A 27,750-nucleotide genomic window follows, 5' to 3' on the forward strand; every position below is an offset into this window, starting at 1 on the left:
ATTTTCAATCGCGATCATGATTATTTTCGTGAACAGAAACATTGCTGATTCAGAGCTGTACCGCCAGGTCCTAATGTTCACTGCATGGAGACATGTTAAATAAAGTCCGGGGTTCTGCTGGGTCCTAAACACCACTGCATTCCGCACTGATACATGCTAAACAAGAGACTTGAGGATCGGTGAATTTTGGTATCCGTGGGGGGTTCCGGAAGCAATTCCCCGTGGATAAGGAGGGCCAACTGTATATAATTTATTTTCAATTTGTGCTGTTCTTGTGAGTGCTAAGAAGTGCCTGTAACACTGTTGATAGTTTTTTTCATTGCACCTGTGTACACGTGTTGTGCATATGACAATAAGTTAATTTAATTTTATGACTTTACGGAAAAAATAGCAGCCCGATTATCAACCAATTAACACCACTCTTCAGTGCACTATCCCCTCCTTTTGCATTCTTGAAAACCACATTTTTTTAAACTATCTTTAGGCAACTATCAATCCCAGGGTGAAGACCTAGGACTATTGCTCACCCAACTCTTCTACCACAACTTCAGTATAATTATAATATGTCTGCTTTTACTCATTTTACTTATTTTGTTACTGCACATCCAATCTAATCAACAATGTGCCTGAATCAAATGTTCTCTACTAGTTTCCATGGCAAACCACTTATTTTTTATGCAAGAATAAAAACTGCAGAATAAAAAGCAACACACACAAAATGGTGGAGGAACTCAGCAGGACAGGCAGCACCTATGGAAAAGAGTAAACAGTCGGTGTTTCGGGCAGAGACCCTTCATCAAGACAGGAAAAGTCAGAGTGATGGGTTGGGGGGGGGGGGAGGAGGAAGAAGTATAAGGTAGTAGGTGATAGATGAAACTAGGGGAGAGAGAGGGGATGGAGTAAACAGCTGGGAAGTTGATTGGTGGAAGAGATAAAGGGCTGGAGGAGGGAGAATCTGATAGGAGAGGACAGAAGACCATGAAAGAAAGGGAGGGGGAGAGCATCAGAGGGAGGTGATGTGCAGATAAAGAGATAAGGTGAGAGAGGGAACGTAATATAGTTATTTTCACATTTTATGTTATGCGGCATATATATTTTGTAAAATATACTGCACAGGACAAATCTATTTGGCCAAAATATTCAAGTTGTTATATATGAAAATTACTTTTTTATATATAAAAAAAGGTCTTTAGGGGATTTTCTGTGGGCTTTTATTATTTTCTCCAAAGATCAAATTAAGATACACGATGTGAAAGAAAGGTAATTTTCTCCAAACAAGTGGCGTCTTCTCCTAATTTAGTTCTGTATAGCAGAGCTGTAAGAATTATGCCTCACACTTCCAGAAGGTGTCAGAAAATTAAAAAACACCCTCTTAGTGGAAAGCTAAATGCTTCTGAGTGTAATGATTTTGAGAGCAAATTAGACTGATAACTGGGGGAGGAAGGAACATCATGATATGTCACGGTATGTGGGTGTTGTAGATTCTGGGTATTTTCATATATTATAGCCAATTAAGCTAGGAAATAAGGCTAACTAATTCAACGACTGCATTTAAATCACACTTACAAATATTAATGCTTTAATCAAAAATGTTAAAGGAAACAAGCATGAGATTTCTGGCAAAAAGTATCCTTGCAGTGTTTTTGGAATAAAAGCCCTGGGTTCTTTCCCCAGAGCAATACCAAATTGAACAAGATTAACTAAGATATACGAACTTGGTGATGCAGTCCACTTGTTATTCAAACTTGTAGGGACTGCAATAATCCAGAAGCACTCTCACTGTAACTCTGACCATGCTGTACAAAAGAATCTGGACACAAGTCTGAGATTTAGTCTTGAACTTGCTTTTTTCCCCCCATGTTACATGGAGAGTGTGGGTGGGGTGCATAACCCATTGTGGGATCACCCATGTCCCTGACTTCGGATTGTGCATTAAGGATATAGTACCTCAAGTAGTCCTTGCCTTTAGCCTCGATTATCCTCATCTAGGGACTCAAGCTGGGTTTTATGCTTAAGTTCACATAGATTTCAGATAATAATTTTTCGAAGCAGCTCCCTTGCATGTCAGTCTAGGGAATACATTATTTCCAGGGATGGTTCAATGCACAATTCAGTACATCAGAGTTAATGGCTCCTTTGTGAATGTGTTATCCTAGTGGTGAAAGCACCTACATCTGCAATACGAATAATAGGACATCCTCTAACCCTGAAACTGACATCAGTCACAGTCACAGCTGGAACATACACACAAGACACTAGTTACAACCTCCTCTTCTTGTCACCATACCCCACTCCCCGACCCTTCTTCTATCTCCACAACCCTACCCCACCCATAATACATCAAAGTTTCAGTAGTGTAGAGCTAAGGAACGGAACACTGATCTTGGAGAAGAATGAATTACGAAGCAAAAAAGAAATAAACTCAAACAATAGCATGCAGGGCAGCCAGACAGTTGCAATTACTAGATTTTCTGTTATGTTGTGTGCATCCAGTGTGAAACTAGTTGCAGTAATAACTTTGGATTTATTTTTTCAGAACACTTTTAGTTTTGGAGTTTTCCTGTTGCTCTCATATGTAGTAAACACAATCTTAACTTCTCTAAAGATAGAGATAGATGCAGGGTCATATTGTAGTGACCTTTACACTCTTGTAGAAAATACAGAGCATTTTCTTCCCACTGACTCAGGCTGGTTTACTAAATATATTCAGTAACTACCTAGGACTATACAAAAAACTATATAAAGATGGGATCTTCATTCAAACTCACCATAACTCACAAAACCTGCTGCAATGTTGATCCAAAATCTGTGCCTTTAAATTAACTGATAAAGGTGGAGCAAGTAAAAATCATCAGATTGTTGGCAATATAAATACTGAGATTTGCCAATGCAGTTCACAAACATTTAATCAGGCACAAAGAAATTTATAAACAGAGTTTGCATTATAACTCAAATGTCAATACTCTTCAGGCCTTTCTGCATACATATTGTCGCACATTAGCTTTAATAAATCAAGGGCTTAATATTGCAATGGGTGTGGAGTTGGGCTGAGGAAAGGAAAGGGAAAGACCATAGATCCAGAATTAGGCCGTTTGATAAAGGTTGATTTAGTTTCCCTCTCGTCTCTATTCTCCTGCCTTCTCCAATAATCTTTGACATCCTTAAAAGCCAAGATCCTATCAACCTCTGCTTCATATATGCCCAGTGATTTGGCTTCTGCAGCTGTCTGTAGTCAATAAATTCCTCAGAATTACCAGCCTCTGGCTAAAAAATTCCTCATTTCTAAACTAAAGCAATGTCCTTCCATTCTGAGGCTGTGTCCTCTGGTCCTAGACACACTTACTTTTGAAACATGCTCTCCATAACCACTCTACCTAGGCCTTCCAAAATTTGGTAGGTTTCAATTAGGTCTCCCCCACGTTATTTTAAACCCCAGCAAGTACAGGTCCAGAACCTTCCAATCTCAGAAAGAGGTGTGTGGTTAGATGTAACAGCAACAGGAATATTTTTGTATGCCCGGGATCCTATAATTTTTTTACATCAACTTCTGTCTGCATTCATCTCTATACAAATAAGGTATCAAAACAATTATCTCTTGTATTCTCTCTGCCACTTACAGTACCGAGCAAAAGTCTAGGCACTCTAGATTTTTCATATGGTTTCAAATGGTATGGCCTCTACAGAGCCCTGATCTCAACATCTTCGAGTCTGTCAGGGATTACCTGGAGAGACAGAAGAAAGTGAGACAACCAAGGTCTGCGGACAAACTATGGCAAGTCCTCCAAGATGCTTGGAACAGCCTACCAGCCAATTTTCTTACAAAACGTATGGCAGTGTACCCAAGTCAATAGATGCAGTTCTAAAAGCAAAGGGTGGTCACACCAAATATTGATTTGATTTACTTTTTACTGTTTATAGCTCTTTATAGTATTTTTTGGATATTTAGAAACTTCTCACTTCATTATTTTTGAAAGTATCTTGGCTTTACAAATTTTTTTTACATGCGCTCAAGGGTTTTGCACCATACTGTAGATATTCAGCTTGACTCTGCACATTTAAAGTTCAAAGCTGTAAGTAGGAAATCTAACAGCCTGGTGACAGTGGGAACATCCTTACTCAATATTTGTTATAATATCTGCAACTCTACAAGCGGATGTGATTTCTTTTGAGTAGGTTCTTCATCCCTTGTCAGTGCCCAGTTGATTGCTCATCCTCATATAGCAGTGAGCTATTAATAGGAAAGACAGGTGGTGACTGCAGCATGACATTAATAAATTACATTACATTGCACACTGCCAAAGATTACAGAGCTTTATGTATTTGTGGTGGTTTGGTATTACAGTTCTGTACCTGTGGAAAACGCAAAAAAAAAATCTATATTCTTGTATTAAATAATCCCTGCTTGAAAAGGCCCTCTGCAGGATATCTGCCTTTGTTTACAAATCCAAATGACGTCAAAGCAGGAGGTCCAAAGGTCAACAGCGAATGACTCAATTGACTTCAAAGCCTTAAAGGTTAAACTTTTAAACCTTAGAGATTATATTAGTCCAAGGTTCATTGTATTTTTTTTTATATCTTGATAAAAGATTTAGATTTGTGAAACAGAAGGCAAGTTCAAATAAATTTAGCTGCTCCACTCAGTAACTATGGTTACTGAAGAAAATTTTGTCAGGAAAATTGACAAAAAATGCAATGGGCAAATAACTAGATAATACTTCTGCTGAATGATGTGGTAAATATGATAAAGCTGGAATTCTGAAATAAATTCCTGATTTATCTTATCCAGTCACAGTATTTGTGGTGTTGTGGAAAAGATACACTACTGCAAGCCATGGTGTCCCTACTTGAGTGTAGTACATAACCCCCTCGTCCACCCATCCCTCCCACTGTCTGACCCTGGCACTTACTGCTGCAAGTGAGACAAGTGCCACTTCTGCCTCTACACTTCCTCACCACCATTCTGGGCCCCAAACAGTCCTTCAAGGTGAGGCAACACTTCACCTGTGAGCCAGTCAGGGTTGCCTACTATATCCGGTCCTCCAGGTGCAGCATCCTCTATGTTGGTGAAACACAGTGTAGAATTGCGAAATGCTTCATCAAGTACCTTCACTCTGTCACCACACAAGGAGGATTTTCCCTGCCATTTTAATTCCACTTCCCATTCTGACATGCCCATCCATGTCTGTCTCTACTGTCATGTTGAGGCCACCCTCAGGTTAGAGGAGCAACAACTCATAGTCCTTCTGGGTAGCCTCCAATCTGATGGCATGAAAATCAATTTCTCTAACTTCTGGTAATTTCTACCCCCCCTTTTCCCTTCTCTCTTTTTCCATTCCCTATTTTGAATTCCCTTTTGGTCACTTCCTTTCCTCACCTACCTCTGGTGCCCCTATCCCTTCCCTTTCTCATATGGCCTACTCACTTCCCTTCTCAGATTCCCCATTCTTCAGCTCTTTATCTTTTCCACCTATTAGGTCCCATCTTCTTACTTCATCCCCTCCTCATCCCTCCTGCCTACGTTCCCCCCGCACCAGGTATCACCTATCATCTGCCAGCTTGTACTCCCCCTTCCCCCACCTTCATATTCTGGCTTCTTCCCCTGTCCTTCCTATTACTGACAAAGGGCCTTGGCCTGAAACACTGACTGTTTATTTCTCTCTATAGATGTTGCCTGACTTGCTGAGTTCCTCCAGCTCTGCATTTTCAGCCTCTGCAGAATCTCTTGTGCCTTGTAATCCTGTTTGCCATTTAGTAACTCTGATAGTGTTTTTTTTCCAGACAGTTGTTTTATTTCTAATGCCATTAAGTCACATATCAAGATTCACCTGACTGAAAATGAAATCATGGGCAAATCTCTGCACACAGACTTGTCATCCAGTTATACTCCTAAGTAGGAGCCACTAGAAGTCACTAGAAGTCATAGAAGTCATCCCTTCCACTAGACATCAGCAAACCAACTCAACAAATGGAAAGAGGAGACATTTCTAAAACTGAAACTACTGATGTCAATGGGGCTACAACTCTGATGGCACACTGCCACTGTTCAGGCAGGAGTGCATTGGTGTGGAACCAGTGCACTTGCAGCACAGAACACAAGGGCCTGTTGCAGATTGCAGGGACAGGTTTATCTCAATAGTCGGTATGGGTAGCTTTGTCAGTAAGGATACAATAGAGGAGTCTAATTTAGAGACGAAGTAGTCCAAAGTCCCTCAAAATGTTCTAAAATATGATGATATTATGGCAGAGCTTTTACAAAGCATTACTGAACATCGTAGAATTTTAAAGATTCTTGGGGAGTATGTTGCTGAACAATTAGACATACCACATACTGTACAACAAAAAAAAGTAGTATTTTGAATGTGGAAAAGTACCCCACAATAGCAACTCCTAATTAATGGTCAACAATGTTCAAACTATGAGTTTAGTGATCCAAGTTAATGTGTTACCACTATATCCATTGCTTTTGCTGACCCAGGCAATGCAAGCCACTGCAGCTGAGGAGGTACATTCCATTTCTTACATCGATTGAAAGTTAAAGCAAACTATTTCACATACAGTCTGGTTTAAATCCTAAAAAAAAATTGCCTCTATCTGCAATGGCTTTACCCCACAAACCAACAATAAATCCTTTCACGTAACTGAAAACTTAATGCCAAATTACAAACTTTTGGATGAACTGAATCAGTCTAAAACTTGTTTTAAGCACAGCTGCGAATAAAACTTAAGTTTCTGCAATACTCTAGTAGCACCAATTTCTGAATGTATAATTGGCTATCTCAGTCCTGTAATGCAGGCCAGAACCAAAAGGTTTGTGTCTTTTACTTGGTTAAAACCCAGGAAGAACTCTCAACAATTTCTCATTCGCAAACGCTAAACACCGCAGTCCTCGTGTGACTTTACAAAAACTGCAGAGGGATTTAGTCACCGTGAACAGTCATAAGGAAATCTGAAACAAATGTCAGAAGCACCTGTCATGAGAAACAGAAAATAACACCGCACTAACACAGATCAGACAACTGGTAATTAGCAATCACTGTTGACAGAACTAAAAGAGTGGGGCATTTAAAGATGGTGTATTTAAACACAGAAAAAGAATACTAAGAGTTGAGGAAAAACACACTGTGACTTTAATTTACACCATTTTGATTGTGGACTTCAGGAAGGTGGGGGGGGGGTGTCGGAAGAATATACACCAGTTCTCAGTGAGCTGTCACTGGGGGGAAGGATGAGCAAATTTAAGTTCCTGGGCATCAGCATCTCAAACCATCTACTCTGGGTCCAACACATTGATGGAATCATGAAGAAGGCACACCAGCAGCCATACCCGAGGAGATCTGGTGTGTCACCAAAGACTCCAGCACATTCCTACAGATGTTCAGTGGATACTATTCTCACTGGGTCTGGAGGCTCCAATGATTGAAAGAGGCTGCTGAAGGTTGTAGACTCAGCTAGGTCCATCAAAGGCACAACCCTGTCCATCAGAAGATACTTTCAAAAGGTGGTGCCTCAAGAAGACAGCATCCATCATTAAGCACCCTCACCATTCAGGATACGTCCTCTTTCCATTACTACCATTGGGGAGGAGGTACAGGGGCCTGAAGACCCACACATACATTTTATGAACAACTTCTTCCCCTCCACCATCAGATTTCTGAACACTAACATGCCTTGTTATTTATCTTTTACAGTATTTTTTGCAAATTACATTAATTTTGATGTCTCAGACTGTACTGCTGAATAAAGCAAATTTCATGACACACATCAGTGATAACAAACCCATTTCTGGTTTTGACAGTGATGGCAGCTTTAGCTACACTACTGATAAGGTCAGGCTTGAATAAAGTGAAGCCTTTACTTATTTTATTAATACATTAAAACATTCAAAAAATTTGCATAGTAATGGAAAATGGGGCATTTGTTTTCAGTATCAAGAGAGTTGCCAGTGGTTTTCTTTTGAGAATAAGCAACATACAATTGGAATTGGAAGGTGCAGTGAAAGACATCTTGTATATTGTTCATACATGCCAAATCATTAAGGTAAAACAATAACAGAATATAAAGTGTGACAGCTACAGTGAAAGTGCAGCGCAGATAGAAAATAAGATCCAAAAACATAATGAAGCAGATTGTAAGGTTGAGTCTATCTTATTGTACAAGGAAATCAGTCTTCTAAACAGTAGACCCTACTGTCCTTGAGCCTGATGGTACATGCTTTCAGGCCGCTGTATCTTTTGCCCAATGGGACGGGTAGAAGAGAGAATGTCCAGGGTGGGGTGGGGTCTTTGTTGAGGCAGCCACAAGTATAGATAGAGTCCATGGAGGGCAGGCTGGTTTCTGTAATGTGCTGTATTGGGCATGCTCAATTAACATGTTTAATAAACACTGACTTCAATACCAACATGCATCCCACCCGCTCCCCACAATACAACTGCATATTTTAGATGGCCATTTTGGGAGAACGAGTAACAAGAAGGAAGTGGGAGAAAATACATAATGAAGATGGTTAATTTGTGAAATGAGCACCGAGTTATTTTTATGTTCCTGAATTCACTGGATGAGGTAGACAGGGATCTAATAATAGCTGATGTTGTCCTTTGGGGATCTATTGATTTATGGCTAGAGCAGTTGTGATACATTGATGACCAGGTGCTTTGGATTTGAGGGAGAGAAAGACAAGGACGTGGCAGGTTTATAGAAAGTACTGGGAACAAGGGCATCAAATTTGTGAATTTCAACCAATTCAATTGCTTTTAAAGGAAATGATTTTTTGCAGTAGGCTATAACTAGTGCAAACTCTCCTGAAAATGCTCAATCAATTTCAGAAAGTACTGATAAAGGCAGAAGCAATTTTTATATAATTTAATTGTATGTTATGCAGTTGTTAATTTTAATCCATTTCATCTCCAGTAGGAAGAGGACAGGATTGCAAAAGATGAAAGGATTGGCTCTCTGTGGGTAAAATTAATCTTCAGTGCTGAACAAAGCAGATGATTTTGAATCAATTTGCCCAGCTATCTTCATGACTTCATTTTTCACTATACTTACAGGGAAGGTGAAGGCAGACTGAAATCAGCCGGGCTTCTCAGATGGATGTAATTCATCCTGTCAATCAGAACACATATTAACATCCACACTCCATCATCTTCTGCTGGGTTCCTCAGCAGGTTCTGGGAAGGAAGAGCCAAGCTGCCAGAATCCTTTGGTGCTGTGCCCAATGCTGGAGTGTGCAAATGGGTCAGAGATTACGGCAGGTGTTTATAGGCCGGGGAAGAAATCAAGTTGCCATCTCTTTATCTCTGCAGATTTTTTTTCTGAATCCCAGGCAAATCGATGCAACTTCAGCATTTTAAATTGGGGGGTCTGTATTCCACTTAGTGTAAAATCCTACCTCACCAGACAAGAACATACAGGTGCCAAGAAACCCACTACTGTCACAGCAGAAACTGATATGGTAGACTTGGGTCACATTTTGCACTTTTGATAATGCTCCTACATCCTGCACTTCCCTTTTTGAGGATTGGTGTGATAGTCTGGGATGGGCTGAGCTGCAATTATTATTGACTATAGGCTTCAAGAAACACATTATCAAAGCATGGTTTCAGTATATTATGAGTGTTGCTTTCTTAAACTACATTCTATTTTTAAATCTATTTGGTTCAGTGTTATTATTCCTGCTCAGCAATACCTACTTTGATAGCTTGTTACCTTAAATATGTCTTTGAAAGATGCCTTAGCCACTAGTTTGAAGAAAAGATGAATTGGTACACTCTGTTCACTAGCAATGGAGATATGCTGCTAGAGGAATAATGTGGCAGGCACAAATTGTTTATTGGAATACTGTTTCACTTGATTCATAGGCTCAGGAGCAAGCTTTCCTTTATGCTTTCAAAAATATTTTCTTTCCATGGGTCTTTACAGATCTTTCTATGGATCTGCAATTCCAGGTCACAGAACTGGTTGTCATTGTGAAGGGTAGATGGTTAACTGGCTTCTGCAAATTACACTGTAGTGTTTATTGGCTAAGAATTTCTCAAGGAGATTTCTGATGGAGAGGCGAGAAAAGAATAAAATACAGGAGTATGAACGGGACTGCTCTCTTAGAGCTAGCATAAACCTGATTTTAATTTCTCAAAATTCAAAGTAAATTGACGCCACGTTAGCGTAGTGGTTAGTGCGACACTCTTACAGCTCAGGGTGTTCCAGAGTTCAAAGTTCAGTTCCAGTGCTGTTCGGTAAGGAATATCCTCCCTGTGGAATGCTTGGGTCCTTCAGTTTCCTCCCATAGTCCAAAGACATTCAGGGTAAGTTAATTGTTCATTGTAAAACTGTCCAGTGATTAGGTTAGGGTTAATTGGGGTTGTGGGGTTGCTGGGGCAGCATGGATCAAAGGGCCAGAAGGGCCAACTCACACTGTATCACCAAATAATAAAATAAAAGTTATCAAAGTATGTATGAGGGGTGATTGATAAGTTTGTGGCCTAAGGTAGAAGGAGTCAATTTTAGAAAACCTAGCACATTTATTTTTCAACATAGTCCCCTTCTACATTTACACACTTAGTCCAGCGGTCGTGGAGTATATGGATCTTGGACCTCCATAAAGTGTCCACAGCAGGGGTGATTGATAAGTTTGTTGCCTAAGGCAGAAGGAGATGAGCTATACAGCTCTCATTACACGCACATGCAGTTCAACTCTGAGTGATTATGCAGTAAGTTTGAAGTTAATAACTCACCTCTTTCTACCTTAGGCCACGAACTTATCAATCATCCGATGAGTTATTAACTTCAAGCTTTCTGCATAGTCACTCAAAGAGTTGAACTGAATCTGCATGTAATGAGAGCTGTATAACTCAGCTCCTTCTACCTTAGGCCACTAACTTATCAATCACCCTTGCTGTGGACACTTTCTGGAGGTCCAAGATCCATATGCTCCACAACTGCTGGACTAAGTGTGTAAATTAGGAGGGGTCTATGTTGAAAAATAAATGTACTATGTTTTCTAAAATTGACTCCTACCTTAGACCATGAACTTATCAATCACCCCTCGTACGTATCACCGTAAATTACTGAGATTCACTTTCTTGCAGGCATTCACAGTTAAACAAAGAATCAATGAAAAGCTACACACAATGATTGACGAACAACCAATGTGCAATAGAAGATGTTCTGTGCAAATAAAAAACAGTAAATAAATAATACTGAGATCATGAATTGTAGAGTCCTTGAAAGTGACTCCATAGGTTGTGGAATCAGTTCAGATGAGTGAAGTTATCTATGCTGTTTCAGGAGCCTGACGGTTGAAGGATAATAATTGTTACTGAATCTAGTGGCATGGGACCAAAGGCTCCTGCACATCCTTTCCAATGGCAGCAGTGAGAAGACAGCATGGCCTAGATGGTGAGAGTCCTTCATAATGGATGCTGCTTTTGTGTTTGTTGCATTGCTCCTTGTAGATGCTCTCAATAGTGAGGAAAACCTTGCTGTGATGGACTGGGCTATATCTGTAAACTTTTATGTTCTTGAGCATTGGTATTTCCATACCTCACTGTGATGCAACCAGTCAGGATACTCTCCACTGTGTACCTATTGAAGTTCCTCAAAGTTTTAGATGACGTGAGAACCAACCTGCACAAACTTCTAAGAACACGGACGCGCTGTCATGCCTTCTTTGTGATGGTACCTGAGTGCTTGTCCCTGGACAGATTCTCTGATATGAAAACAGCTAGAAATTTAAAGTTGCTAACACTTACTGTCTCTGATCCCCTAATGGGGACTGGCTCATCGACGTGCACCTTCTTCACTCTTGTAGTCAATAACCAGCTCTTTGCTTTTATTAAAGTTGAGTGAGAGGTTGCTGTTGAGGCACCATTCAACCAAGTTTTGAAGATCCCTCCTATATTTGATGGACCATCTGGTCTCCATATGTATCATAAGCATTGTGTAATAAGCAATGTTCAAAGAAAGTGAAAGAAAATGCCTTCGACGTTCTTGGCAATAGGAAACATCCAACACTGTCACTGGCATCTCCTGCAGATACAAGATAATAAGGGGAATTGCTTAGAGTTGAAAACAGACTTTTTCCCAGGGAGGAAATGACTAACACAAGAGGGCATAATTTTAAGGTGATGGGAGGAAAGTATGGGGGGAATGGCCGAGGCTGTTTTAAACACAAAGAGTGATAAGTGCTTGGGATGCATTGCTGGGAGGTGGTGGGAGAGGCAGAAGTATCAGGGATACTTAGGAAAATCTTAGGTAGGCACATGGATGAAAGAAAAATGGGAGGGTATGGGGGAGGAAAGGGTTAGATCGATCTTGGAGTAGGTTAAAAGGTCAGCACCGTGGGACATTGGATCTGTACCATGCTGTACTGTTCTATATTCCAGTGAAACGATGAGTCAGAGTGCAGGAATGACGAGAAACCCAGTGGTATGGTGCCTCTCCCTCAATACCACCAAAACAAGAGAGCTTGACATTGACTTTAGGAAGTCAGGCTGAACACACATCCCTGTCTGTATCAATGGTGCTAAGGTGGAGATGGCTGAGAGCTTCAGGTTCCCAGATGTAACTCTCATCAACAACCTGTCCTGGTCAGACAAGTGGATGCCATGGTCAATGAAACACATCAGCAATGCTACTTCCTCAGAGGCTAAGGAAATTCAGATGACCCTCCCTCACCAATTTTTGCAGAACACATTCTGTCCTGTTGCATCACAGCTTGCTATGGCAACTGCTCTGCCCAAGAAACTGCAGCCCAGCCCACTGCGAAAACCAAACTTTCACCCCCCCCCCCACCAGACAATTGATTCTCTCCATACATTCCGCTGCATCAGGACAGCAGCTAACACATCAAGGAGCTCTTCAAGCCTGGTCATTCTCTCTTCTCTCCATTCCATCAGAAAGAAAGACAAACGCTCAAGATCATGTTACACAAGGCTCTTGGACAGCTTCTATCCTCTTATTAGAGGGCTCATGAACTAACCTCTTATATGATAAAGATGGACTATTGATCTCTCAATCTACCTTATGATCCTTGCACTTTGTCTACCTGCATTGCACTTTCATTGTAATTGTAGCACTATATTCAGTATTGTTGTATTTCTCCTTTTGCACTGCCTCTATGTGGTAAGTAATCAGCCCAGTTGCCATAATGACACAAGTTTTTCACTGCATCTTGGTGCATGTGACAATACCAATTATTAATTCATTGCTGCAACTATGCACAGTTGCAATGCCTTACTCATTTACATATCATAATCAAATCTGTAGAGAAATGAATATTTCTGTCTCTGTTAAAAACAAATAATTTAAAATGCTTAAAGTTTAAGAAAACTAAGATAGCCTCAAATGAAATGTACTGTAAATTAATTAGTTCCATTCAACCTTACACATCTCCATTCAAATAAATCAGTGCTCTGTTCCTCAACAATATCTATCCTGGTGGAAGAAAATCATTTGAAAACAGTGCAGATGCTGGAAATATGAAATAAAAACTGAAGAATTCTGACAACACTCAGCAGGTCAGTCAGCATTTGTGGAAAGTAAAACAGGAGGTAATGCTTCAGGTTTGAGGCTCTGCATCAGAACAGGGAAAGAGAGAAAACAAGTTAATTTCAGTAAAAGGGCAAGGGAGGGAGGGATGTTTAGAACAAAGGAAATATCTGATTGGGTGAGGCCATCTCAGTAAATATAGCAATATTGAATCAGGAATAGATTTGTCTGTGTTCATATTTGCTGTTAGAGGGATTGTGTGACATGCTTAGCAGACCAGACCATATAAGTGAACAGAGAAAGCCTGAAGCTAAAATCACTAAAGACAGCAAACAGAAATGGCCAGTTCTGATACACGTAGAAGAGTGAGAGTTGGAAAGGAAGTTCCACAACCCTGCTATTATCAACAGGGTATATGATCTAACTGTCACAATAACACATCTGGTGAGGTATTCCCCTTGTTTTACCTACTGTATACGGAGGTGGAGAGAGTCAATAGAATAGCTTGGCGTTATGAGAGGATCTGTCTGGCACCAACACGTCCTGTAAGTGCAAACACATAGGCGGCAAAACAGTTTTCTTGTTTTTTTTAGATGTTTGCATTGATTCAGCATGTCACCAAAAACATTTACAGATGCATAATGAAGGGTATCCTACTGGCTGGATCACAGCTTGGTATGGAAACATGAACAGCAGGAAAGAAGAGAAGGCTACAGAACGTGATGGACACAGCCAAGTCCATCACAGGCAAAGCCCTGAATACATTTACATGGAATGCGACCATATGAAAGCAGCATCCATCATCGAAGACCCCCAGCATCTCCTCCATTGGGCAGGAGGTACAAAAACATTAGGTACAACACTATCAGATTAAGGAACAACTGTGAGACCATAAAATATAGGAGCAGAATAAGACCATTCGAGCCATCAAGTCTGGTCAGCCATTCCATCATGGCTGATTCATTATCCCTCTCCACCACATTCTCCCCGTAACTTTTGACACCCTTACTGATCAAGAACCTAGCAACCTCCCCCTTGGCCTTCACAGCTGTCTGTGGCAATGAATTCATCAAATTCACCACTCTTGTGGCTAAAGAAATTCCTCCTCATCTCTATTCTAAAGGTTCATCCTTCTATTCTGAGGCTGTGCCCTCTGCTTATACTATAGTGTGCCCTCTGCTTATACTATAGTGTGCCCCTCTGTTTATACTATAGTGTGCCCCACTATAGGAAATGTCTTCTACACATCCACTCTATCTAGACCTTTCAAAATTTGATAGGTTTCAATGAGATACCCCTTCATTCTTCTAAACTCCATTGACTACAGGGCTAAAGCCATCAAACACTCCTCACACATTAACCTTTCATTTCTGGGATCATTCTTATGAAATGTCCAATGCCAGCACATTATTTCTTAGATAAGGGGCCCAAAACTGCTTATAATATCCCAAATGTGGCCTGACCAGAGCCTCATGAAGCCTCATTAATACACCCTTTCTTCTATATTCTAGTTCTCTCGAAATGAATGCTAACTTTGCATTTGCCTTCCTTACCACTAGCTCTACCACAAGTTAACCTTTAAGAAATTTGCACCTCTGATTGCTGAATTTGCTCCCCATTTAGAAAATAGTCTATGCCTTTATTCCTCCTACTAAAATGCACGACCATATACTTCCCTACATTATATTCCATCTGCCACTTCCTTGTCCATTCTCCTAATCTCTCTAAGCAGACTCCCTGCTTTCTCAACATTACCTGCCCCTCTACCATTCTTTGCATCATCTACAAACTTGGGCACAAAGCCTTCCATTCTGTCATCCAAATCATTGACATATAACCTGAATAGAAGCACTCACAACACCAATACCTGCAAAAGACCACTAGCCACCAGAATCCAGCAGGAAGAACCCGTTTTATCCACTCTTTGCCTCCTACCAGATCTTCTAGCTATGCTAATATCTTTCCTGTAATACCCTGGTCTCGTACGTTGTTTTCATTTATTATTACACTACAGTCATCAGGCTCCTGAACCAGCATGAATAACTTCAGTCACCACCACGCTGAGCTCATTCCACAATCTAGAAACACACTTTCACGGACTCTTTACAACTGATGTTCTCAGTATTATTTTTTATTTGCATAGCTTGTCTCTTTTTCACATTTGTTATTTGTTGGTCTTTGTCTGTTTTTGTAATTTTTCCAAATTTCTATTCTTTTCCCCCTTGTAAATTCCTATAAGTAAATGAAATGCAAGATTTTATTATGGCAACATATATGCATTTTGGATCATAAATTTACTTTGAACTTTGAATCTTCTTCCTTTAGCAGAGGCTTTAATTAGAACAGGATTAGGATAAAGGGCAAGAGATTTAGAGGGGATTTGAGGAAGAATTTTTTCACCCTGTGAGGGCAAAATCTGAAACACACTGCCTGAATAGAAGTTGAAGGCAGATACTTTCAGAACATTTAAGCATTGAAATGTTATGTCATAGAAGGCTATAGGATAAGAGCTGGGAAATAGGGTTAGCATATATACAAATGGTGGGCATTTTATTAGGTACACCCGCACATTAATACAAATAGCTAATCAGCCAATCATGTGGCAACAATTCAATGCATAAAAGCATACAGGCATGGTCAAGAGGTTCAGTTGTTCAAACTATACATCAGAATGGGGAAGAAATGTTATCCAAGTGACTTTGACTGTAGAAAGATAGTTGGTGCCAGATGGGGTGGTTCGAGCATCTCAGAAATGGCTGATCTACTGGGATTTTCACACATAACAGTTTACAGAGAATGGTTAAAAAAAAAGTGTGCAGCTGTTCTGTGGGTTAAAACCCTTCAGAAAAAGAGAGTGTTAGTGTCAGCAAGCTTTTTCAATGGCAGTCAGTGTAGATTGTGAGGTGGAGAAAAAGTTAGGTAGATAGAGGATGCAGAGGATGTGTGCATGGTGAGAAGACGGTAGTAGTACCGGTGCATGGTGAGAAGACGGTAGTAGTACCGGTGCATGGTGAGAAGACGGTAGTAGTACCGGTGCATGGTGAGAAGACGGTAGTAGTACCGGTGCATGGTGAGAAGACGGTAGTAGTACCGGTGCATGGTGAGAAGACGGTAGTAGTACCGGTGCATGGTGAGAAGACGGTAGTAGTACCGGTGCATGGTGAGAAGACGGTAGTAGTACCGGTGCATGGTGAGAAGACGGTAGTAGTACCGGTGCATGGTGAGAAGACGGTAGTAGTACCGGTGCATGGTGAGAAGACGGTAGTAGTACCGGTGCATGGTGAGAAGACGGTAGTAGTACCGGTGCATGGTGAGAAGACGGTAGTAGTACCGGTGCATGGTGAGAAGACGGTAGTAGTACCGGTGCATGGTGAGAAGACGGTAGTAGTACCGGTAGCAGCTTCATCACAGCAAAGGAGGTAATGCAGTGATAAGTGTCACATTGTGTACCTGCTAGTACATACAGTAAGATATCACCACCTTCTTAAACAGTAATTGGGGTGCACAATAAACAGTGGCCTCATCCACAACACCCACATCCCTTGTACATAATAAAGCAGTGCTTGACCTGATGAAAGAAAACAGGAGCAAATTCAATGAAAATGCTTCAGTGGTCTTGGTGACTGTTAAAGAATCTGATGTTGGGCAGCTAGTGAAAGGAGAGGTACAATAAGAATCTGCAGCCCACCTCGATCAAGGGACTGAAGAAAAACAGTAAGACAACACACCACACCATGAAAGGACAGCAGATTCCCTTTCCTGAAGGACACCAGTAACCAGATGAGTTCTTAAAACAATTTGATTGCTTCCTGTTCAGAAACACCCTTCTGAACCAGTAATCCAGAACTCAGCCTGGGCCACAATGTATCCCCTTGAAAGACTTTGGTCTCTTTCTATGCTGAAATTTTTTCCATACAGGGGTGAAGTCAATAACTGGCTCCTCGTCATTAGAATTCCCTTGCAGCACTGGGGAACAGCATTCACCACCCTCCCCCCACCTCGCCGGTCATCACTTCATCCAGCAGCATACTCTCACGTAGAGGGTGCAATCCATTCTATAAATGTTAATTAAAACGAGAAGTTAAAATAGCCTTGCCTGGGACTTGTGCCAACATTATAAAGAGGGATTGCTACCCAACAGATCTAATTAAAATCAATCTTCAAGAGTGGAAACTGCAACAGTTGTCAACTAAAGGTCAATCGAGGACTTCGACAATGTTGCCTCCCATGTCAGTAGAAAACATACTGACACTGGGTCTTACTGTGTTGTTACTTGTCTTGTTCTTGTGCTGTGTGTGCCCCTGTATTATTGGTTCTTAATCCATAATGAAGTAACAGAGACTGCAGAGCCATAAAAAGAGAACTCTAAAGATGTACCTATGCTGTGTAGTTTGACAGTGTTCTTTGCATCCATATTTCGCCATGAACGTATCTCATCATGGTATTGGTCAGTCACTCAGAGGGATATTTGTGAGTCAATGCTTTGTAGGAAGACCTGATCAATCTTACAGTTTGCCTTTCCCACTGTATATAGGAAGCCATTCAAAGCAGTGAGTCCATGCCACTCTCCGAAGCTATCCCATTCACATATTCTCTTTGAAATGTCCACCAATACCACCTGATTCTATCATCCACCTACCTCAGCTAAAGTACCAGACATATCAGGAGTCTTTCTCATCTTCCCATTTTGTACTCTTTGAGCAAGAATCCTTTAGTTCTCACAATCAATTTCAACCATATTGTTTGTTCTAAATACTCTGAACCAAAAAGCATTGTACATTCTACATAAATACTAAGGTTCATGATGTATCAGGATTGGATCCAAGCAGCCAAATTGCATGGTTCCCTTCTTAATAATTCCAAGTCTTATCCTTACCAACTAGAAATCATGACTCTTCACTTCTCGAGTTTGAGTCTGAATTGAATACTATGACACCCGATCTGCATGTTGAGCTAAATATAATTAATATCATTTCCAGACTCAGCCCACCATGAGTACACATTGCTCAATGTGTTCAATAACTATTATTGGCACCTTCAATTCTTTTCCATCATGTTACCATTGTTAGTAAAACATAAATGCACAATGTAATTAACCTGTTTGTTTCCATTTATAATGAACCAATGTGCATAAATACAGATTAATACCTAACAAATATAGCAAGCTCCCAAAGGTGCTAATAGTTTTTGAGGTTCTTCTCAAACTGAACACAATAATGAAACTCATCATTCAGTGAAATCAGATTTGTGATCTGTTGTTTGACCAGCTAACTTGGTGATTAGTGAGCTCACAGACTACCACTCCATGGAATGGTGTTGGTTAGGTTTGAAAAGCTTAATTCTTCTTCCTAACAGAAGATCAGCACATTCTGAACAACTAACCTTCTCTATTAGAGTAAAGCACTAAATTTAGGAAGCGTTGCCACTTTCCCCCTGTTTCCCCCTCAAACGCTGACTGTAGTTAAACTGAATCCACACTGATGTTATAAGTTTGCACTGTTTTACTAAGTAGGTATTGGCATGGTGGAACATGGATCAAAGAAATAAGTCAAAAACTGATTGAATGATGGAATTTAATTGCTCCCTTCTTGCTGGACCAATCACTTAGAAACTTCAAGATTAAGCCCCAAATTTCATTTTCAGAATTGACAGAAATATCAATAGATATAAAAGGGCATTAAGCTTTGGCAAGTACAAACCAAACCAAACCAGGTGAATATTCATACTCACCAAAAAATATCAAAAAAAAAAATTAGCTAAAAGGTAATCAAGTTCAATACTTAGATGGATAATATTAGACGACTTCTGTTGAACCAGCTAACTCTGAGGCTGTTAGCATGTGATCTATGTGATATGTTAGCACACCAGCAGATGGAAATCACATCACATACACTTCCTTCTTATCAGAACGAGAATAATGTTTATCTTTGAAGGATGACACAGTGTTGCAAATTTATACATGTCACTATTTATCAGAATATTAACAAGTGAAATCTAGATGTGTACAGTCTCCAAACTAGCTACACCTCTTTTCACTTGAGCTTCTTGTCGCTCAAGAAGTGATTGAGATCTGCTCCAATTTACCTATCAAAGTAACAGGTCCATAGCAGATGCCATCTCATTGGCTCTTCATTCAACCCTGCAACATCTGAGCAGCCAAGCAGACATCAGGATGCTCTTTATTGACTACAGCTCAGCATTTTATACCATCATCCCCTCAAAACTAATGAATAAGCTCCAAGACCTTGGCCGCAATACCTCCTTCTGCAATTGGATCCTTGATTTCCTCTTTTGCAGACCCTAGTTAGTTTGAATTGGCAACAACATCTGCTCCATGATTTCCATCAGCACTGGTGGACCACAAAACGGTGTGCTTAGCCCCCTGCTCTACTCACTTTACACTTATGACTATAGAATCATAAGGAAAAGGAACAGGCCCTTCGGCCCAAGAGGTATATACTGACTCCCATTCAAACTAGTCTCAATTGCCTACATTTGAACTATATCCCTCTAATTCCTTCCTGTCTATGTGGCTGTCCAAGTGTCCCTTAAATGTTGTTAGTATACCTTCCTCAATCTTTTCCTCTGCCACCCATTACACACATATACCAACAACTGTGTGAAGAAGTTGCCACCTCATTATCCCCAACCCTAGGAAACGACTGAGTACATTTACCCTACATGTCCCTCATGATTTTAGACACCTCTATGAGATCACACCACATCAGCCTACACTCCAATCACTGTAGCCACAAACTTCTCAACTGCTCTCTATAACTCAATCCCCCCATCATCCTGTCTCTGTTTCTCCAGTCCCAGCAACATCCTTGTAAATGTAACACAGGGTGACTCATTGAGCAAGTCAGGATGCAGGTGAGGGGAGAGATAAATCTCAGGGAGGAGGTATGTGCCCACTGTGAAGTCCATAAACTCTTGCTGAACTGGCAGGCAGAATTTTAAATTCCACAGTGGAATTTGAACCAAGGTCTTATGCGAATTTAACCACCCTGTGTGGCTAAGCACAGCTCCAATGCCATATTTAAGTTTACTGGTGACACCACTATCATAGGCGAAATAAAAGGTGGTGATGAATCAGCAGATTTGAGAGAGAGTGGTGCCATAACAACAATCCCTTACTCAATGTCAGCAAGACCAAGGAGCTGATTATTGACTTCAGGAGGAAACCAGAGGGCCATGAGCCAATCCTCATTAGAGGATCAGCGGTGGAGAGAGTCAGCAACTTTAAATTCCACAGTGTTATTACTTCAAAGGGCCTGTCCTGGGCCCAGCACGTAAGTGCAATTACGAAGAAAGCTCGGCAGCTCCTCTACTTCCTTAGGAGTTTGTGAAAATTCAGCATGACATTAAAAACCTTTGACAAACTTCAATAGGTGCGTAATGGACAGTACATTGACTGGCTGCATCATAGCCTGGTAAGAAAACACCAATGCCCTTGAAATGAAAATCCTACAAAGAGTAGTGAATATGGTCCAGTCCATCATAGGGAAAGCCCCCCCACTATTGAGCACATCTACACAAAATCTTGTCACAGGAAACAGCACTAATCATTAAGGATCCCCACCATCCAGGACATGCTTCCTTCTCTATGCTGCCGTCAGGAAGAAGGTACAGGAGCCTCAAGACTCACACTAGTTTCAGGAACTGTTATCACTCTTTAACCATCACCTCCTGAACCAAAGGGGATAACCTCACTCGCCCCATCATTGAAATTTTCCCAAACCTATTGTCTCACTTTCAAGGATTCTTCATCTCATGTTCTTGATATTGATTATTTATTGATTTATCATTATTATTTATTTTTGTATTTGCACAATTTGTCGTCTTTTGAATGCCCAAGTTAGTGTGATCTTTCATTGATTCTGCTAATATAACTACTATGGATTTATTGAGCTTGCTTGCAAGAAAATGAACCTCAGGGATGTATATGGTGACATATATTTACTTTGATAATAAACTTACTTTGAACTTTGAGCCTCTATAAAGTTAGATAAACCTTCATCACTGTACACTTTTACATTCGCCTATCAATCCCAATGAACTGACTAAGTAATATATTCTATTTAAGAAACTACAGAGTTCTGATTTTGATGGGGCTTTGTATTTCAGCATATTATGTTTTTTCTTTCTTGTAAAACATTAGTCAGTGGGTGCAAAACCCAGCTCACTGGAAATCCTAACAGTTGTTGCCACTACTCTCCCCACTGCATACATCACCTGACCAGGTGTCACTCACTTCATGTTGAAAGTATGCCACATGTTCCTTACTTCAAAGATTGGGATCACGATGGCCAGAGGCACTGCTACTCATGCTTAGGTGAGACAGATTTCCACAAAGCTTTGTATTAACGTTAACTTTCAGTGAATCTCCAACACAGGCAATGACGTCTGTCCGAACAACAGCACTTTTCAATCAAGCATTATTTAAAAAAAGAACGCACGGAGGTGGTGGGGGGGGGGGGGCATGGTAGCATAGCAGTTGGCAGAACACTTTACAGCAGCAGCTGTAAGATTGGGGTTCATCTCCCAGTGCTGTTTGTAAGGGATTTATATGTACTCCCCTGATTTTCCACTGTATCCTTCGATATTACAAAGTACGTATGACAAATAAAGCTATTCTTTAATCTGGAGGAACTCAACAGGCCAGGCAGCATCTATGGAAATAGGTACAGTCAACATTTTGGGCCAGGTTGACTGTAGAGTCCTGCTGAAGGGTCTCAGCTCGAAACATCGACTGTACTTTTGTTACTTTGAGGGCTGAACATCCTGTATTGTGCTGCAGGTTTTTTTGAGGCAGCTACCGGGAAGATTGGCAGATGGAATTTAATACAGATAAATATGAGGTATTGACTATCCCTACCTAATCAGCCCATGACTATCCAAATACTTATATGTCTGGTCCCTTCAAATAACTTCCAGTAACTTACCCACTACTGAGGTCAGCCTATAATTTCCTTCCTTACTTTTCAAGCCTTTCTTAAACAACAAAACAACAGTAGTTATCCTGGAGTCCTCCAGCACTTCACCTGCTGCAAAGGACATTTTAAATATATCTGCTAGGGCTCCTGCAATTTCTGCTCTAGTGTTCCACAAGGTCCAAAGGAACACTTTATCAGGCCATGGGGATTTATCCACCCCAGTTTGCCTGAAGACAGCAAACTCTCTAATTGGTGTATGGTACATAACCTACCTTGCTGTTGTTTTGCCTCACTTCTACAGGCGCTGTGTCTGTCTCTCGAGTAAATCCTGATGCAAAAAATACATTTTAGACCTCCATCTCTTTCAGTTCCATGCACAGATGACCATGCTGGTCTTCAAGAGTACCAATTTTCTCCCATGCTATCTTTTTGCTCTTAATATATTTGTAGAAGCCCTTGGGATATTCTTTCAACTTGTCTGTCAAAGCAAACCTCATGCCATCTTTTAGCCCTCCAGATTTCCTTCTCATGTATTCCCTTGTATTTCTTATACTCCTGTACCTCATTTGTTCCTTCCTGTCTTTATTGTTTAGTGAGTGGGCGACCTCGCATTTTTTCAAATAAATAAAATGTCAAAGGTTTCTTTAAACAAAAGATGCCTAAATAATCTAAATTTTTATATTAAAAAAGTGATCATTGATTTTAAAAAAAAATTGAACAGAATATAAATCATAATCTTTGCCTGGAACTCTGAGGCTCATTGTCAATTTTTTTGCATAACAATACTCCTGATACATTCGAAAACTTCTTTATGTAAGTGGCACTATCTAAATGCAAGCTGTCGAAGTTGATTGAGATAATGTGGTAAACTATGGATACCTGTCTGGACACGCCCCTCTGCTGATTGCTCCTGTGTCTCCTCCCACAGACCCCTGTATAAAGGTGATTGGGGCACTGCTCCTCCCTCAGTCTTCGACATGGTTGTGCTCCCTTTTCGCTGTTAATAAAAGCCTATCGTTCACTTCCAGTCTCCTAAAGTTATTGATGGTGCATCAGATAATAATCACATTTTTGTGAAAAGTGAGTATTAACATTTCTTAAAATGACATCAAGGTGTGCTGATTCCTGAAATTCAGGCCCACTTATTTTCTAAAATACAGGGCTTGCTTCTGCTATTAAGGATGCATTTATGGATTATGGGGTGTTATATCACAGAGGCACTAAGTCCAAGCCTTTATTTTGTGGACAACTCATTTCTACCCCAGCAGAGACATTTTTCCCCGTTCATACAGCTGAAGTATTTTCCATCTTGCCTTTCTGCCTACCACTCCCGAATGAACAGTTCTGCTAACGCCCACTTGCTGAGTAACATCAACCTCCTACAATTCTCAAGTGCAGCTTTTAACTTCCTTCCTCTACATCAACTGATGTACCATCTCCTAACCTGAACCCTCTGTCACTTAGTATTCCCCCCTCCCCTTCCAGCTATACCCTTTCCTCAGCCCCTTACAATTTCCTTTTTGTTGTTCCCTTTTCAGTTTTCCCACTGATGGTCTACTTGCGTCTCTTTCATCTTCTAGTTTTGTAGCATTTAGTTCCTCATCCTATTTGATTGTGTGACCTGAAGACAATACTTCATCTTCATTGTCTGTGTGCAAAGCCGTAATTGATTGACTGTTGTTTTAAAATTAAAGATCCTCCAACAGGAATTGACCTTGCATAGCTCAAGATCCATGGCAACAGCAAAATATTAGTGTGCCAAAATTGATTGAAGTATCATAGTCTGCTTCCTAGCAACCAGTTATGTAAATGACTTCTCATAGTTCTACAGATTCTGCAGAACAGAAAGACTCTGCAAATGATTTTTAAAAAAAGTTGAGCAAGAATAATTCTTAAACATGCATACATCAACCCAAAGTTACAAACTAGATTTACTTCAGAATTCCTCAGACAATATTTGAATATTATTACTTTAATTGTATACTGCAATATAGCTTCACCAAAAGGTTCAGTATTCTCACATCATGTACAACCAATGCAATATGAAGCACTTGAAACATAGTGCAAGGATTTAATTACAAGCTTCAGACCAAAGAGCATAAAGCTACATACTTCAGGGCAATGGTCAACTGCATACTGCATAGAGTGTGGCCACAAAGCATTTCTGTGAGTATAAGCTTGACACATGAATGATTCCCTACTGAATGACTTTCAATGGGGAGGTTAGTCCTAATTCTTCCCAAAACTGAAGTCTGTACATTTAAATACTAAGAATTACTAAGTTTAGGAGTTCCAGTCAGTTAAACTTTGACTTTTTGTGTAAAAGGAGTAACACTGATACAGTTGCTTGTTACTCATCCTCTCGATTTTGTTTCCATGTAGTAGAAGTAAAAACTAGGAATGTTGTTTAGCCTGTGGTAAAATTGACGATATTATTTCCATCCCACACATGGAATCAAGTTCACAAATATTCTTCCTCAGAACTTTTAGAAAAAAATTGGGTCAGAGTTTCTGCATTAAATGGCATTGGCTGTATCTGGAGAAATTGTTCTGAGAAATGTTTTTGCTTTCTCTCCTCCTAAGTCAAACTCATTTTGACTGCTGCTGTTGGGAGTGGGCATGGATTTGATAGGACAAATTGTTCAGTACAACACACAAGATGTGCTGTAATAAGTAAGAAACATTGCTGCACTGCACTTAGCACAGTTAAAATCATATTTTTCCTTGCACTAACACATTCAACCATTACTTACTCAAGGGCTTTTATGTGGGCACAATTGGTGATCGTTTTTATGGATGTTTATTTTAGGCTGGAAGATTTGAGCTATTTTGAGATCTGGACCAGATCTCCATACCTTTTAACCTCATGTAAATGGCCAAAAGGCATCACTAAATATTATTTTGAAGGGTATGCTAATTTTGGTCAATTCTGCTAAAAATTCACAGCAACCAACCAGAAACGATATCCTTGAATAACTAACAATGCTTAGAAAATACAACCTCTAGTCTACCAAATCTGAACCAGTTCTTGGAAATCATGCATCTTAACCAGGTATCTAGCTCAGACTGGAGATGTGAGAACAGCAAATTCTAATCAGTAGATCACAAGGAAGTCCAAGTTAATAGCTCTTATGAGGAATCAATGCAAATGCTGAACAGTAGTGGCACCAGGCTCTCTACCCAGCCTATGTTAGAATCAAGATGCACAGTTTTGGATACTCATTACTTAAGGCTTGGTTGTTCCCTAACACTGGTTTTAAACAAGCTGGTTTCTTCTCAGCCAATTATGGGAAGTAATTCATGTTCTCTAGTTATATTAGGCTTTGTTAAATACTAATTAAAGTGGATAGTTTAATGGTAGCTTTCGAGTACTGGGACCATTCATTTTAAGCTCCAAGAACAGTGCGGTTTGTTGTGATGGCTGAACAGGCAAACTCACCAGCAGATAAGTTTTAGTCAATTGCTATTTGGTTGGCTCAACCACCATGGCATGAGGGAGGAAATCAGTGTCTGTCTCTGTTATTGTTGGAACCATAAAATGAGTTGTAAGGTTATATATATCAACTAAAATCAGAATTTTTTTTAAAAAAGTATAAAAGTAGAGAAATAAATTAGCCCAAGGTTGCCGGCGAGATTGATGAAACAGGAACCGAGCTGAACAAACCAGTTTGTATTGAGGCTTCACAGCAGAGAACCAAGCTGATCATGTACACAGAAATAGAAATTCCTACGCCTACTGTCTAAGAGAAAAGTCTGACAAAAAGTCAAAGCTCCCATCCTTCTACAGGAGCATCTTTATTCTATATAGTGTCTCTCAGCTCTATCAAGATACATTCCCCGCCCCCCCCCCCAAACAACAAATTCATCTGCTATCTGCCAATTAGAGGTGAGCCCTTTGATCCATCTAGTCTGTAATAAACTATTGATCTACCTAGTCCCGTCAACCTGCATGGATCCATCAACCCAAATGAGACCATAGCACTCCTTACCCCTCCCATCCATGTACTTATCCAAACTTCACTTAAATGTTGAAATCGAACCCGCACCCACCACTTCCAGTGACAGCCCATTTCACACTCTCACCCTCCTTTGAGTGAAGTTCCCTCTCATGTTCCACTTAAACATTTCACTTTTTACTCTTAGCCCATGACCTCTAGTTCTAGTCTCGCTCAACCTCAGTGGAAAGTTCTTGTCTCATACAACCTCAGTAGCTTGTTTACCTGTGCAGCTGCTCAATAATGGAAGTATCTATCAGCCAATCATGTGGCAGCAATTCGACAATAAAAGTACGCTGACGTGGTCAAGAGGTTCAGTTGCTGTTCAGACCAAACATCAGATTGGAAAAGAAATGTGATCGAAGTGACTTTGACTGTGGAATGATCGTTGGTGCCAGATGGGGTGGTCTGAGTATCTCAGAAACTGCTGACCTCCTGGGATTTTCACACATTACAATCTCTAGAGGTTATAAAGAATGGTGGGGAAAAAAGCCAAAAAGATCCTGTGAATGGCAGTTCTGTGGGTGAAAATGCCTTATTGATGAGACAGGTCAGAGGAGAATGGCCAGACTGGTTCAAGCTGACAGGAAGAAAACAGTAACTCAAATAACCATGCACTACAACAGTGGGGTACAGAAGAGCATCTCTGAACACACACGTTGAACCTCGAAGTGGGTGGGCTACAGCAGCAAACCACTCCAATACCCAATAAGTGTATGGTGCAAAAAAAAATAATGTGCTCATGTTCACAGGTTTGATGGACTACTCAGAAATCTAATGGAGGGGGAACTGTTCCCTGCTTTGTTCACAAATGCTACAAAAATGCTATCTGTCATTTCCTAAAAGTTAGCAATTGTGGCTTGCACCCTGAAGTCTAGGTTATTGATATACAGCTAAAAAAAAATGTTGCTCTAGCTCCATTCCATGGGGAATGCCTCTAGATAGAAAAGCAATCATTTGTCACAACACAAAGCTGAGTAAAGACTTCAAGTGTCCACATATACAAATTACTAATGACCAACATAAGGTGAAAACATATCACTGGTCTCAGAGAAGTAACAGAAAATTGAAAAAAAGCCACTCTGAGCCTCAGTCAACACACACAACATACTCACCCAGAGACTCAGTCAGTCCTATCTGAAAAAGCACTTCACTTCTGAGCCATTGACTTTGGTCTCCACCACAGACTCCTGTTCCTTATCACCTGTTAATCCTATGTTTGAAACTAGACTTGCAACAATAACAAACCATCAGACGCTGAGACGAATGCAAATCTCATGATCATCTTTGACCTACACCATTTCTACTTCAGTTCATCTGCAGCTGAAACCCTG

The 27,750-nt window shown here is 40.4% G+C and overlaps 2 protein-coding genes across 9 annotated transcripts in view; one reads left to right on the forward strand and one right to left on the reverse strand.

Moving 5' to 3' along the window:
* Nucleotides 1-24,207, forward strand: part of LOC132396696 (uncharacterized) — a 105,404-nt gene extending 81,197 nt beyond the window's left edge. The window contains exon 3 of the transcript XR_009513079.1: nt 23,350-24,207. The gene's annotated coding sequence lies outside the window, so the exon portion shown is untranslated. The remainder of the gene's footprint in view (nt 1-23,349) is intronic.
* pde8b (phosphodiesterase 8B) overlaps nt 1-27,750 on the reverse strand; it is a 268,785-nt gene that overhangs the window by 127,543 nt on the left and 113,492 nt on the right. The gene's annotated exons all lie outside the window — the stretch shown is intronic.

This window comes from Hypanus sabinus, chromosome 7, assembly GCF_030144855.1.
Source record: "Hypanus sabinus isolate sHypSab1 chromosome 7, sHypSab1.hap1, whole genome shotgun sequence".
NCBI lineage: Eukaryota > Metazoa > Chordata > Chondrichthyes > Myliobatiformes > Dasyatidae > Hypanus > Hypanus sabinus.